This window comes from Aythya ferina (assembly GCF_964211825.1).
Source record: "Aythya ferina genome assembly, chromosome: 4".
Taxonomy (NCBI): domain Eukaryota; kingdom Metazoa; phylum Chordata; class Aves; order Anseriformes; family Anatidae; genus Aythya; species Aythya ferina.
The window spans coordinates 64,830,946-64,844,413 of record NC_140300.1 but is presented as its reverse complement, the minus strand read 5'-3'; the positions used below and the strand labels follow the sequence as shown (position 1 = coordinate 64,844,413).

The 13,468-nt window shown below is 37.2% G+C and overlaps 1 long non-coding RNA gene across 2 annotated transcripts in view; it reads right to left on the bottom strand.

Moving 5' to 3' along the window:
- LOC311435655 overlaps nt 1-3,762 on the bottom strand; it is a 165,722-nt gene extending 161,960 nt beyond the window's left edge. Inside the window, exon 1 of one of the 2 annotated variants that reach the window (XR_014692304.1) lies at nt 3,651-3,762. This is a non-coding gene — a long non-coding RNA (uncharacterized lncRNA). The remainder of the gene's footprint in view (nt 1-3,650) is intronic. The other variant, XR_014692305.1, reaches the window with a different exon arrangement.
- Nucleotides 3,763-13,468: the final 9,706 nt, after the last annotated feature.

Sequence of the window (13,468 nt, the reverse complement as noted above, 5' to 3'; positions counted from 1 at the left end):
TCATTTAGTTTCCTGTGCTGAAGTCCTTCAAAATTCCAAAGCAATCCCAAGATGAAAAAATGCAAAAAAAGAAAAAAAAATGCTCTACATGTTCTGCTATTTGGTATTTCTGTGACCAACTTACAGAAAACTGATTTAACTATATTGTCAGAAAGGATGAAGCTCCACACTTCATTAAATTATTCCAGGTTGGTTGCCAGAAAGAATCAAGAAGACAAAAGCAATTTTTGAAAACATATTTTAATGTTATTCTTAGTTCTATTTTCCTCTGCTTCATATTTCAGGAGATATTGTCAAACTAGCCCAATAAAACCATATAAAAAAAAAAAAGCAACACAATAGGGTCCTACTTGGAAAAGAATTTGCTATCAGTAATGATATGGTAGGACAAGTAAAAGTAGGAAAAGAGATTCTGTATCTTCTTTTACACAAACTGGACCAAACCCTTAAACATGCAGTCAGTATTAACTTTTCGATTCAAATGTCATATTTTTATAAGAAGTCATTTACAGTAAATATTGCTGTATAAACATTAAGAATACAAACTATTCCTCTTTCCGTTTCTTTTTTTTTTTTTTTTTTTTTTTTTTTTTTTTTCTTCTTTAAATAGCAATTCAATTAGTCTCTGCAATGAAACTAAAAATGAAGATTAGCCAGGGTCTTACATCCCTGACAGCTTTACAGGATTCTATCTAAATCCCCCTGGGCATTTCAATGATAAGCCTTCACAAGACTCCGGGGAAATTATTCTGGTTGTTGTTTCTATACAAAGTAGAGAATAGAAATCCTAGACAGCAGATTGACTCTGACTGTACATCTCATACTAGACAATCCTAACTCTCAGAGAGATTTTCAAAGAGAGAATATTGACTTACTGTCCCTATGTTGCAAACCAACAAGATGTAAAACATAGAACAAATCATGAGGAGTTTATATCTGAGGCCAATTAAGGAGATACAGAATAAAGGTGATCCTAAAAAAATCTTAATTTAATTTTTTTTTTCATTTGTTTGCATCTTTTTCATTCAGAGTAGTCTGAAAATGTTCTGACTTATCACATGCTTGTCATCATATTTTTCATTCCTCAAAAGGGTTTTATTGCAGAGCCCTGAGAGATGTATTTGAAAAATCCTCAAAGGCAGTATGAATACTGTTAATCTGAAAAGAAAAATGTAACTAATTCAGATCTTCAGCCAAACTCCTCCACTGGTTCCATAGCACTGCTCTCAGATCAGCAGCTGACCTAAAGTTTCATTTTATCTATTTATATATTTATTTACTTTGGCTTTTGTGCAGGATTGTTGTTTAGTAATACTGTCCCAAAGCATAAATACTGGCGTAACTCTGGCTTTTGATCCAGTGCCTGATGTTTTGTCTTATGAATTCATTTACTTGCTTTTGTTATTTTATTTATTTTATTTTATTTTATTTTATTTTATTTTATTTTATTTTATTTTATTTTATTTTATTTTATTTTATTTTATTTTATTTTATTTTATTTTGTTTTATTTTGTTTTATTTTATTTTATTTTATTTTGACATCAGGATGCTTGAAAAATAATTATTATTTTTAAGAGATTATTTTAAATGTAGACTGGCCATGTTCTCAGAGGTTGCATTACTTTACATGTTCTCCAGTTGACAGCATGGGAATATTTTCCGTGAGCTTAAATATGTTCTTTGTTGTTTTCAGGTGTTTTTGATTATTTCAGTTATGCCAAGTCAGGATTTTTATCCTTTCCATTGGCCACAGCTTTATTTTAGAGTTATTAATGCAACCAGCTACAACAAAGAGCCTACCTGCAGTGTTCTAGTTCTAATGACACTAGTTCCTAGCGTCATTACAGTTTGTGTTTTAGGTTGTACATATACAAGTTTTACTTTCTTAGGCACTTCATCTTGCCCTCCCTAAATTCCTCTTATATTCTGAATCCATCTGGTAACTCAGTCACTGCATTAGGGAATTTCTGACATCGGCACTGGCATATATTTAAAGATTGAAATGATACCAATTTCCAAAATCATAGACAAAAGGAAGAATGATTACTCTTGTTGAAAGCCATCAATATTTCTAATGTGTAGATGGTTTTATTTCCTGTGAGGGAACAGCATTTTACACTTTCCTGCACTCTCCATCAGTAACAAAGCATGATGGAAGGAAGGCTGGTGAAGCTTTGCACTTCTTGTCGTATACCAAAGTTATAAATCAGACTGAATAAAATGAGATCCTGAACTTAGAACTTTAAGTTCAATAACTCTTCCAGCCCCAAATTACTTTAACTGATTTTTTTTTTTTTTTTTTTTTAATTCAGTCACTTCATATGCGAGATTATTTGTGCAGAACTCCCTGCCAGATGGGAACATGCAAATTTGCTTGTCTTGCTGCAGCATCTGAGGTTGAAAGGTGTAAGTATACACCTGTTAGGTATGTTTGATAGTTACACTGGCTGTGGCTTTTTGCACTAGGTTTCAGTTCATACAGTTACTGCTTTGGAATAATCAGAAAGTAGCTCTAATCTGCCAGCCTGTAATAGGGACCTGCAGTACAGGGGTATGTGGGAGATATCACTGATAAGCTGCTGCAGTTATTTCCTAGAAAAATCAATTATCTGCTCTGAGGTAACAACGGTCTCCTGGATAGATGAGAGAAAAATAGCAGCAGAAGAGGATTAATGGAGCAGTTAGTATAGTGCTGATTAGGCCTATGGCTTTTGGGTCTCTTTTGGATCTGGCTAAAAGTAAGTAAAAGTCAACCCTACCCAAATAACAACCTAATAGATTTTTTTCAGTGATAAAAGGAGCAGACCCTGCATAAAAACAAACAGACAAGCAAACAAACAAACAACCAAAAACTAGTGACCAAGGTATCTGCTATATTTTATGTAGTTCCGTAGTTCACTGTTTCCCAGAATATTAGTTTTACATGAAATAAGTCATGGAACTGCATCAAGTTTTCCTGCCATTCTCCCTGCTTCCCTCCACCATTAATATGAACCACTTTGAGGGTGAAAACCTTGTCCATTAGGCAAAAATTAACAGTAGAAACTACCAGCATAATGATTTGGAGTGAAGGACATACAAGCAACGTTTCCCCAGACAGAGTACACCTGAGGATCTGGCATTTAACTTGGGTTTGTTTGAACTTTTGCAAAGCATAGAGGAAATCCAGCCCTTAGCACTGGCTGCTTTGCCAGTTCACAAACTCGAGGAATTCAGATGATCTCACGCTTTCCAACAGAGTGGGTGGTGATAAAGAAAAATATAAACTGCAGCAGTGGCCTTTTTCTCTTACCAAAGGATGAAGCCTTTCAATGCTTTGCACAAGGCCAAAGAGTTGTTTGTGACATTTAAGACCTGGAAATGGGGAGGACCTACACCAGGCACTAATATATGCTGTGTTACAGCATGTACTAACATTTAATTTCATGTGGATGTGTCAAAGCTGAGACTCAATATTTGCTAAACTCTTCCACTTGCTACTCCTCACATTAAGAATCAATCAACTAGTACCAACACAGCATGTAACAAACTGCAGCAGATGACCAAGCAACATGGTGGTAGGATCAGTGTTAGCAAACCGACAAATTAATCGGATGGTAAAAACAAACAAACAAACAAACAAACAAAAAAACAAAACAGTTGCAACCAACCTGCAAATGAACAGCTGAAACTCCAGCTGAAATGCAGCAATTACTTCAGAAGCCATTGCAGAGGGATATGGGCTGCTTCCTCTGCACACAGCCAAGACCAGCAAAGCCCTCCAGACAATGTGGCATGAGCCAGACACTTTCTTGGTCCTGGTCTCAAACCTGCAGCCTATTCCAGCTCTAGCTAGCATCAGCCCTCGGCTTGTACATTGCATCTTAGTGATACTAGTGCCATTATAATTAAAAACCTAAGCAGAGTAAGAATATGAAACAAGATACTAGCAGTGTTGAAAACCACACGCCAGGAAAGCACTTAGAAACCTATTCAACTGCAGCACTTACATTGCAACGAAAAGGTTATATTGCAACAAGAAAGCTATTGATATGCCTGGATAAAGCATAAAAGTATGCATTTTGATGTATCTAGGTCAAAACAAATCAGAAGCATTAAGCATATACCAGACTAACTTTGGTCAAAGTATTCAAAACTCAAACTGTTTCCTGAAATTGTCAAGCTACAGTGTGTGGTAGTGTCCAAAACAGTGTTACATGCTATATGCTTACAACATATTGAAATTAATTTGGAGACAATATATAAAGGACTAATTTATTTAGCCCTATTCACCATCTATTTGCATCAATGACACTTAAAACACTTAAATATATTATTCATTAGACTCTAGCAGCAGAGACTCAGAAGTGATTCCTTTATACACTCCACAGATGACTTCAGTAGCAGAGGCCTGGGAACAAGGCTCAAACCAAGTCTTTCATGCTATGTGTTGTTTTATTTAAGTGAAGCGCTGTCCCAGCCATTCATAAATTACTGATGCCTTGTACTCTCCAGTCCATCTGTTCCTGCAGGGCTGAAAGAGGGAAGGTGTTCACTGATTCATAGGCCTTTCAGCTTTTCCAGATCTCACCTTTTATATTTATCCCATGCCCTCACAATGTAGATCTGAGGAGGAAAATGTGGATGTGGATTTGCAAAAGGAAGTGCAGGTCTTCAGTTTAGCCTCAGTAAATGTTTAAGAACGATATTACTATGGAATCCATATCCTAACTGTAATGAGCAAGAGGTCCAAATACTAACCAGGATCTGTTACTCATGCTTTGAGCATCCAGGAAAATCCCAAGGGTCCTGGTAAGAAATACCACAGAGCCAGTAATGTGCTGATGCAGATCACAGGGGTGTGTAGAAGGAGGTAAGAAAAACAGTTTATTCCAAATATCCCCATTAATTAACTGTCCACAGAAGAAATGGAAAGAGGTGGAGCAAGATATAAGCAAACACTGGCTGTGTGAGGAAAAAAAAAAAAAAAAGAGAGGATTTCACAAGTCTCTAGAACTGCCAGAGGGAAATTTCTATTGCACAGAAAAATAAATACATACATAAATAAATCAGGCAAGACTTCTCCACAATGCAGATAATTAAGCTTTGCCACCTGTAAGCTGAGGAACTGGGTATGTTCCTCTTATGAATGGAGGGGCAGAAGAAATAACAACTGCTGCTTACCAAAGGACACAAAATCCTCCCACCTAGTGCCACACTACACTGAACTCCAGACTCCACAGCAACCTACCAGGGCTCTGTTAAAACAGACTATAACCCTTTTTCCACATGTCAAAAGCAAGTGATTGGAGGACACAAACTGAAATACAAGAGTAGAGCTTAGAAATTTGAACAAAGCATCCAGAACCATATTTTAAGCAGGTGTCAGTTATACAGGGTACATTAAGCTCTAAGATACAAAACAATGTAGAGGATTCCCTGGAGAGCTAGAAGTGAAATCTTATTATGTGCTTGTAATCAAATACACAGACATTATATAACTTTGTGTTTTCAGATGTGCTTTCAAACATACTTAACATAAATTAATGTTTAAAATCTATTAATTTAGTGGGAGCTGGGTGTTCATGTCTCTGTGGGAAACCTGAAGTTTAAAGCTTTGTGCAAATTCAGTGAGTTGGTCCATTTGTGCCAGATAATAGCACTCTGTTCCTTGGCTGACTGAAAAGTATATGAGAGAAGATGCCCGGAAACGTTATTTCTTTCTTGTTTGTCAATTCCCAATCATGTTCAATTCTGGAAGTTTTGCAGCTGGATAAAGACTGATTTTTTTTTGATAGCAATGTACATTTTTCATTTCATATTTTTGTTTAATAAAATGGAATTAAAGTAATGTAAAATGCAACTTCATATTGAGAAAGAACATACCTAGAGCTTCTGAAAGAGGGAAAAGAGTTTTCAGGCCTTTCCTTCCACTGTCATTTTATCAGTATAAAGCTCAATCATTTGTAGGGATGTGGCAGTGTACTTCACATGATAGCAATGCAGACACAGTTCAGCAGCTTGTGCAAGTACACATTTATAAGGTTAAAGGAAGGCATTTATAGCCTTTTAATGTTTGAGATGATAGCTTCTGTTTAACATCAGTTGTAGTTTTCATCGAATCACTACATTGTGCTTTTCACTGCTGCATTCTTGCTTCCTTAGGAATCACATTGTCTGCAATTTAGGCAGTTATATGAGTTATATGCCATGAATGATGCCATGTGAAGAGGCAGCATCATAGTGAGAGTGGAGGGTAGCTTCCAGCTCTAGGCTGTTGTCTTTCTCCCCTTTCTTCTTTCTGCTGTTTTACTTTTCTGTCTTGGTTTTGCTTGCTTGGAAAGCCCTGTGGTATGTGTTCAGAAAAGACTTAAGTGATCTTTTCAAACTTACCAAAATTTCTTCTAAAGTAAGAATAATGCTCAACACACACTAAAGAAATTGTGTCCTCTCACAAGTCATCAAGTGATGCTCTTTCAGTGGCTGTATTTACCTGTGTCACATATTCCTCTTTCAACAAATCTTCATCAATACTTTTCCTAATCCTTGACAATGCAGTGTCTCACCCCCTTCTTTCAAATTAAAGCTTTACCCCTTTGTTCTGTGTCTTCCTTATGTTGTATTAGATGGCCTTCCTTCCTAATATCTCATGTAAATGGTAGAATATCCCAAGTTGGAAGGGACCCACAAAGATCATTAAGTCCAACTCGTGGCTCCACTTCTCAGAAGCAGATGCTGGAACCATGTTTTATTAACTAATTAATACATTTTAATTTTATTACTAATTCATTGTATTAACTAATTTATTAACATGCTTACACTACAGAAGGGCTTCCGTTACCTTTGATGCCACATATTATGAATGCTTTCTTCATCCTCTAATAATGTGATACTGAGTCAGAAAGACATACGGCTCTCTCCCTGATAGAATAATAGGACCAAATCAGGACAAACCTTTACTATGTTTAGTAGACAGAAGGAAGTTTAGAAACTTTGGGTGTGTAAATGATGACCCAGGCCCGGAGGATATGTCTGAATATGCATATATGGACATGTAAATGACCTCGCTTAATATGCATGCCCAAATTGACTATTGACAAACATATGAAGAACCTGAAAGACTACCATTACAGACAAATGCACATAATTGCTTTATTGAGTTCCAGGAAATAAGGAAATAGTGTGGGTATATATATATATATATATTTGAAATTAAATGTATGTTTTGGTTGTATATAACCCTTGTAGCCTGGACAATTCAGCATGCAGGCTAGGTGGAGAGATCTCCTATGTGTCTAGTGCCACAATTAAAGAATGCCTGCTTGCTAAAACTCCAAATTGAGTCTTAGACAGTTTATTTGAAAGACTTTTATGGTAACTGATTAATATATGGTTAAAACCAGAGTGAGCATCCCTAGGAACTCAAAGATCTTCCTCCTCATTTATTTATAGGTAGATATAAATAATATTTCTTATACTGATTATTCTGTGAAAAAGACATTCTTCCTTCTTTAATTTAATTAGCTAATGCAGAGCTGAAGGTTGTCCAGCAGACACACAAAAAGATGCATCATCCTTCTTGAAATTAAAGAGCTGTGGGGGCAGGTAAACTGAAATTTGTTTACAATAAGTAATTACTCTTCTTTTTAACGTATCTGTTGTGAAGTTGTCAGTTTCTTTGGAATATAGATGAGGTAATTTCAAAGTTAGCAGTTACTTTCTTATTAACTGATGAATAGGTGTTTGTGGATTGCTATCTGGATAGCAGTTTTAGTATTTATTTTCAATCTTTCTGTTAAAATTTATTTAAATTCCTTCTTGTAAGCTTATGGAGTGCCTGTACAATATGTTTGCATGCTGGAGGCAAAATCCTCCTCAAAAAAAAGCTGACTGTGGTCTGGTTATTTGAAGATACTCAGGCAGTGAAGCAGTTGCATATACAGTTATACTGGATATTGCTGCTAACCTGAGGCAATTGTCACCCTTATGATGCATCATATGGATAATTTACAAACACGGTTTGCAGCAGAAGTCCTAAAAGATCCTTTAGGATTTGAGTCCAAGAGGTGATACTGTCCTTTGTAAGGGAGAGCTTCCATTGTTAATTGCTTTAAGATTCATTTTCAGCCTGTCCCTGGTTGTTGGTTCTGTTGTGTCCTGTTGTCTTCAGCAGAAGCCTTCCCATTCATGTGTGGCATAAGGAATATGTAAAGTCTCTCAAAGAAGACAGAAAACCTCCCTGTGATATATGTAAGTTTTGCATCAAGCCCTGAGCTCTTTCTTGACAGGTTTCTTGGTCTTTGCTGCCTGGGGTCCTTTGGCAGGCTCGGAGTCCTGCGAGAATGTAGGATTCTCTCAGTCTCTGAAGCAGGGAAATCAGTGAGGGTCATGGGGGAAATTAGAAGGTCTGATGTAATCACTCAAAAGTAGTGAATAAAAAGGCCAGAGCCATTTAGTAGTTGCCCTGTCAGAAGCTGCTTGGCTGATGAAAAGCAAGAGGGAGAACTGGAAGGCTTTGGCTTTAGTACAGTTGAGAGTCAATGTTCATGCTGTTGTTTTCCAAGAGATGATGCTTTTAGTGCAATTGGTCATGAATAACACAAACATCAAAAGGGGGAGATGGGTGTTAGCTGATCCTGTTGAGTGGGTCTCCCCAGGCATCTGGAATTCACTCAGAGTCTACTCTTATTAAATGCAACAAGATTCATAGAATAATTAATGTTGGAAATGATCTTCAAGATCATCCAGTCCAACAGTCCCCCTGCCACCAATATTGCCCACTAAACCATGTCCCTAAGCACCACGTCCAACCTTTCCTTGAACATCCCCAGGGATGGTGACTCCACCACCTCCCTGGGCAACCCGTTCCAGTGCCTGACTGCTCTTTCTGAGAAGAATTTAATGGTACCTATATATCAGCTTGAGCTGGGTTTCTCCAAAGCGGGATCCCACTCAAAACTTTCACTGGGTTCTTATACCTGTACAATCTTCATTTTGACAACTATAGTCCAATCAGTTCTCAATACATATACATTATGTTCAGTCAGATTGGTGGTCCTTTGTTGCAGGGCAGGATGGCTTCTGTTATCTCCCAGGCTCTTGGGACAGGCTCTTACCTGGTGCCATCCTTGGTTAGTCCATCACCCCTTCATCATTGGTGTCAACCAGGTCCCCACACAATGCCACTCCCTGTTGCTCAATCACCACTACATACCAGGTTCAGGTGATACCACTCAAAGAGCTCATACTGCGGCCTAAGGCTTCACTAAATTTGAAATTCTTCATTATTCGTAATTCTTTGTTTCACTAATGTGAAAGAATAGCTACCTGAATTCCTTACATACCAGTAGCTTGCTTCCCTTTCATGGGAGATGTATGGTATATCTGACAAGGAATGGGCCTCTTTCAGGACAATTCTCACTGGCATGAGTCCTTTTTCATCTCCTTTTTCATATGGACAGATCACAAAAATGACAAAACTCAATATAGTATTAAGAGATGGCCTTTCTGGAATGGAACCTCAGAGAGAAAAACAACAAGCCCCCACTTCCCAAACAAACAAACAAACAGAAAATATGCATAGAACCCTGATTTATCTGCAAGTAGGATTGACAAGATATAAGTGATCTTGTCACTGAGGGGTTAAGAATAGGCCACTGCGGATGTTTCTTTTCTTCCATTTTCTTCTTTCATGTAGCTTAGTTTACTTTTTATTGTGAAATGAATATATGTTATGGTTCTATTTCAAATATCTTGGAAGCCAAGATGAAAAACCAATAACATAACAAAAACTTAACAATATAAAATGCTTAAATACAACACCCAGAAACAAAAGCAAACATTGTCTGATAGTTAACATAATAAAAGCAGAACATCTTTTCTACTTTATTAGCTCTTTCCAAATCAGTTTCTGCCATGTCTTCCTGTTGATTAGTGAGGGTGATGGGTGACATGAGAAGGTTTGATGGCATCACTCAAGAAGAGTGAGTAAAAAGGCCAGAGTGATTTGGTAGTTGCCCTGTCAATAGCTATTTGGTTGATGAAAAGCAAGTTTCATACATTTTTTTTGTGACTTCAAAAATAGGATTACAATTTTGGATAAATGTATTTTTTTTTTCTTGAAACCTCTTGTGTGGGAAAATAAATGACAGGATTTTTATCTTGCCACGAACTGTGATCTCCAAAGAACAACAGCTTTAAGTATATGGATGGAATAACCAAGTTAATGAGATTATTATATTACTTTTGATGCTACATCCAAATGAAAAGTATTTTGCCACCATGACTAATAACAAGTAATTCACTTCTCTTGGGAATCTTCAGGTTGGACAGCAAAGCAAACAGAAGTGATCTACCATCCATTTAGACTTCTGAATAATCAGGTAGATTTTTAAAAGTGATGAGTAATTCCTGGTGGTCTTCATTCATATGCCTAAATATTTTCCAGAGAGCCCAGTGCTTGCAGCCCCAATGGAGAATGAAAGAAAAGGACCATTTATTTCAGCAGGGCGTTTTGAAAACCTATCACCTTTATTTTGTTGGCTAACGAAGAATTGAGATCCTTTGTAGATCTATCCAATGTGGGTTTTTAACACTTTGGAAAACTTGACTCTATTCAAATCTGTATTTAATTTGAGTGAATTCGGACCAGTTTTTCTTGTCAAACTTAAGAAGTAATTCTATGACACAGGTGGATGTTTTTCTTTGTTGATATTTAATGAGGGAATAGAAGTAGAAAAGACTGAGGGATCTTGTGATACACACCAGTATTAAAACCATTGCAATCAAGTGACACTAATTCTCAAATTTGCATGTAAATCCATGCTATCCATCATTACAGAGTTTACATGAAGCAGTGAGCAGCTGCATTTCCAGATTAAATAAGTAGGCTGCAGGCATGCTGAATATTTTGTGATGATGGTGAGATATAAAAGACTGGTGATGTTGATTGCCATCTTGGAAAAAAACATCCCTTGGGAAGATCTGAGGTTTCATTTTTGAGGGGAAACATTCACCTCTGCAGTAACACCATTTTTGCTATGGCAAAGCATCTACATATTACAGTAAGCAGGTTTCCAAAATTATATCTTTAGTACATGCCTATCCCATTAGCACAGTCACCTTGTCATTTGTATCCCTGTAACGATCACTTCTGAAACATTTACACCCTGTGTTTGGCTGGCTGGTTGCTGCTTACTCAGAGGCAAGATTATTGATTGCAGGCGCTTATTAAGAAAGTATGAAGTAATAAGCCATAAGAGCTGTTGCTAATTCAGGAGGCAAAGCTGGCAATTATATAAGGATCAGGGGGATTATTATATACAGGGCCTGGGTAAATATGACTGATTGCTGTGGCACTGCTGCGATGACTGTTTGAATTAAAATGTATCATTATTGATTTTTTGTTGTTCCTTATTGCATTTTAAATCTACATCTTTTTAATGCAAACAGCCTATTCTACCCTGGAGCTAGAATATGCTACTGTAGTTTACTAATTTATAAGTACTTCTCTGTTACAGTATTTTCATCTCTTGGTACAGGCTTTTGTTTCTTATTTTTCACTCTATTGCTACTTTTTGAATGAGACACAAATCACATAACTGCCTCTTCCTTTGTTGCCACTGTCACGTTGCCTTTAAGGAGTTTTTCTCTAGTTATGAAAACACAATGAGGTGTTTGAAGGAATAGGCTTTTATTGTTGTTATTGTTATTTTTAGAGAAATTTTTTATTTTCTTTCTTGTTTGACTTCTAGATCTCCCATGAATTGACCCTCATTTGAAATGAAAAAAAAAGCAAAACAAACAAAAGAATGCTTCAAGATCAGATTACTTTAATATTGAATCAGTTTGTTTCAAGTTGTTTTTTGATAGTTGTTCGAGCTTTCATTAGGGTTTATCTGCAGATATTAAACATTGTTTTATTTTAATCTTTTTTTTCTTTTTTTTTTTTTTTCTTTTTTTTTTTTTTTTTTTCTGTTATGGATTGTGCTGTTCTGCAATCTGAAGAAGCTCTCTGAAGAAGAGAACAGAAAAATGTTACAGGTAATAAAAAGGAGCCAACTGTGGAAACTGCATGTGCTTAATTTTCAGGAGATCTGTGAAGCCTGGGATTCAGAATTAAAATTAATCATTATTTTTGATGAATTTGTTCTGTGTTGATGTTTGTGATGCATGTACCAGTGCAACTGTAAGTGAGGATACATGTGCACTTGAACTAGTAGAAGTATATTAGTGTAACATGAGTGGAGGATTAAAATGTTTTAAAATGGAATCTGTGTAAAGAGATGGCGTTGTCCCACAACCGTTTGGATTCATTACCCAGTGTGTACTAAGCCAAATACACACACACTAGGTTGAGATATTTTTTATTTCAGAGTTGTACAAGTCTGGACACCGGGTGGTTTTCCACAAAGTTGGCCCAGCTCTAGACTTTCCCTGTTGATTTTCATACAATTCTACAGTTATTGTCATATTTGTACATCCCACTGAAATCTAATTAGTTAGTGATTTACATATACTTGAACAACCTTATCTAGACAATCTATGCAAGCTCAGGGAAAGGGTCTTCACCTGGGCCAGGGTTGTCCCAGTTTGTAGGTGTGTTTTTTAGCATTATAATGCCATTGCAATGAGAAAAGTTTACCCTCAGGCATTACTGTTCTTCTTCACCACAGAGAGTGAATCCCCACTGCCCCCTTAAGTTCCCCCCCAAATCTCATCTGCCTGTCCTTCCTAAAGAGCCTGCATTCTTCTGTTCCCACACTCCAGTCTTAGGAGCCACCCCAGCACATGGATTTCAGTAAGGCCTTTGATATTTTCATTGAAACATCCTTTTGGAAAAATTGTCCAGCTTTGAAATAAAAAGGTTCATGCTATACTAGTTGATAAATTAGCTCAACAGTAAAGCTCAAAGTGTTGTAGTGACTGGGACTACATCTGGCTGGCAGACAGTCACCGGCAGTCTTACCCAGGGCTCAATTCTAGGGCCATTTCTGCTTAACATTTTAATGAATTATCTGGATGCAGGAGTGCAATACATATTCATCAAGTTTGCTGATGATACTAAAGTGTGAGTGCTGTTGATTTGCTGGGTGGAAAAGAGGCCTTGCGAAGAGATCGATATAGATTGGAGCGCTGAGAGATTACCAGCAGCATGTAATTCCTCAGTGGAAAATGTCAGGTTCTGCACCTGGGACAAATGAATGCCAGGCACAGGTACTGAATGGATGATTAGGTGGCTGGAGAGCAGCTCAGCAGAAAGGGATCTGGCAACGCTGGTTGACAGCAGGCTCAACATGAGTGGGCAGTGTGTCCTGGCAGCCAAGAGAGCAAACTGCATTTCGGAGAGTGTCAAACACAGCATAGCCACCTGGTCAAAAGAGATGGTTCTCCAACTATATTTAGCACTGGTGCAGCCTTACCTTGAATGCTGTATACAGCTCTGGTCCCCGCAATATAAAAATGATGTTAAAGAACTTGAAAGTGTCCA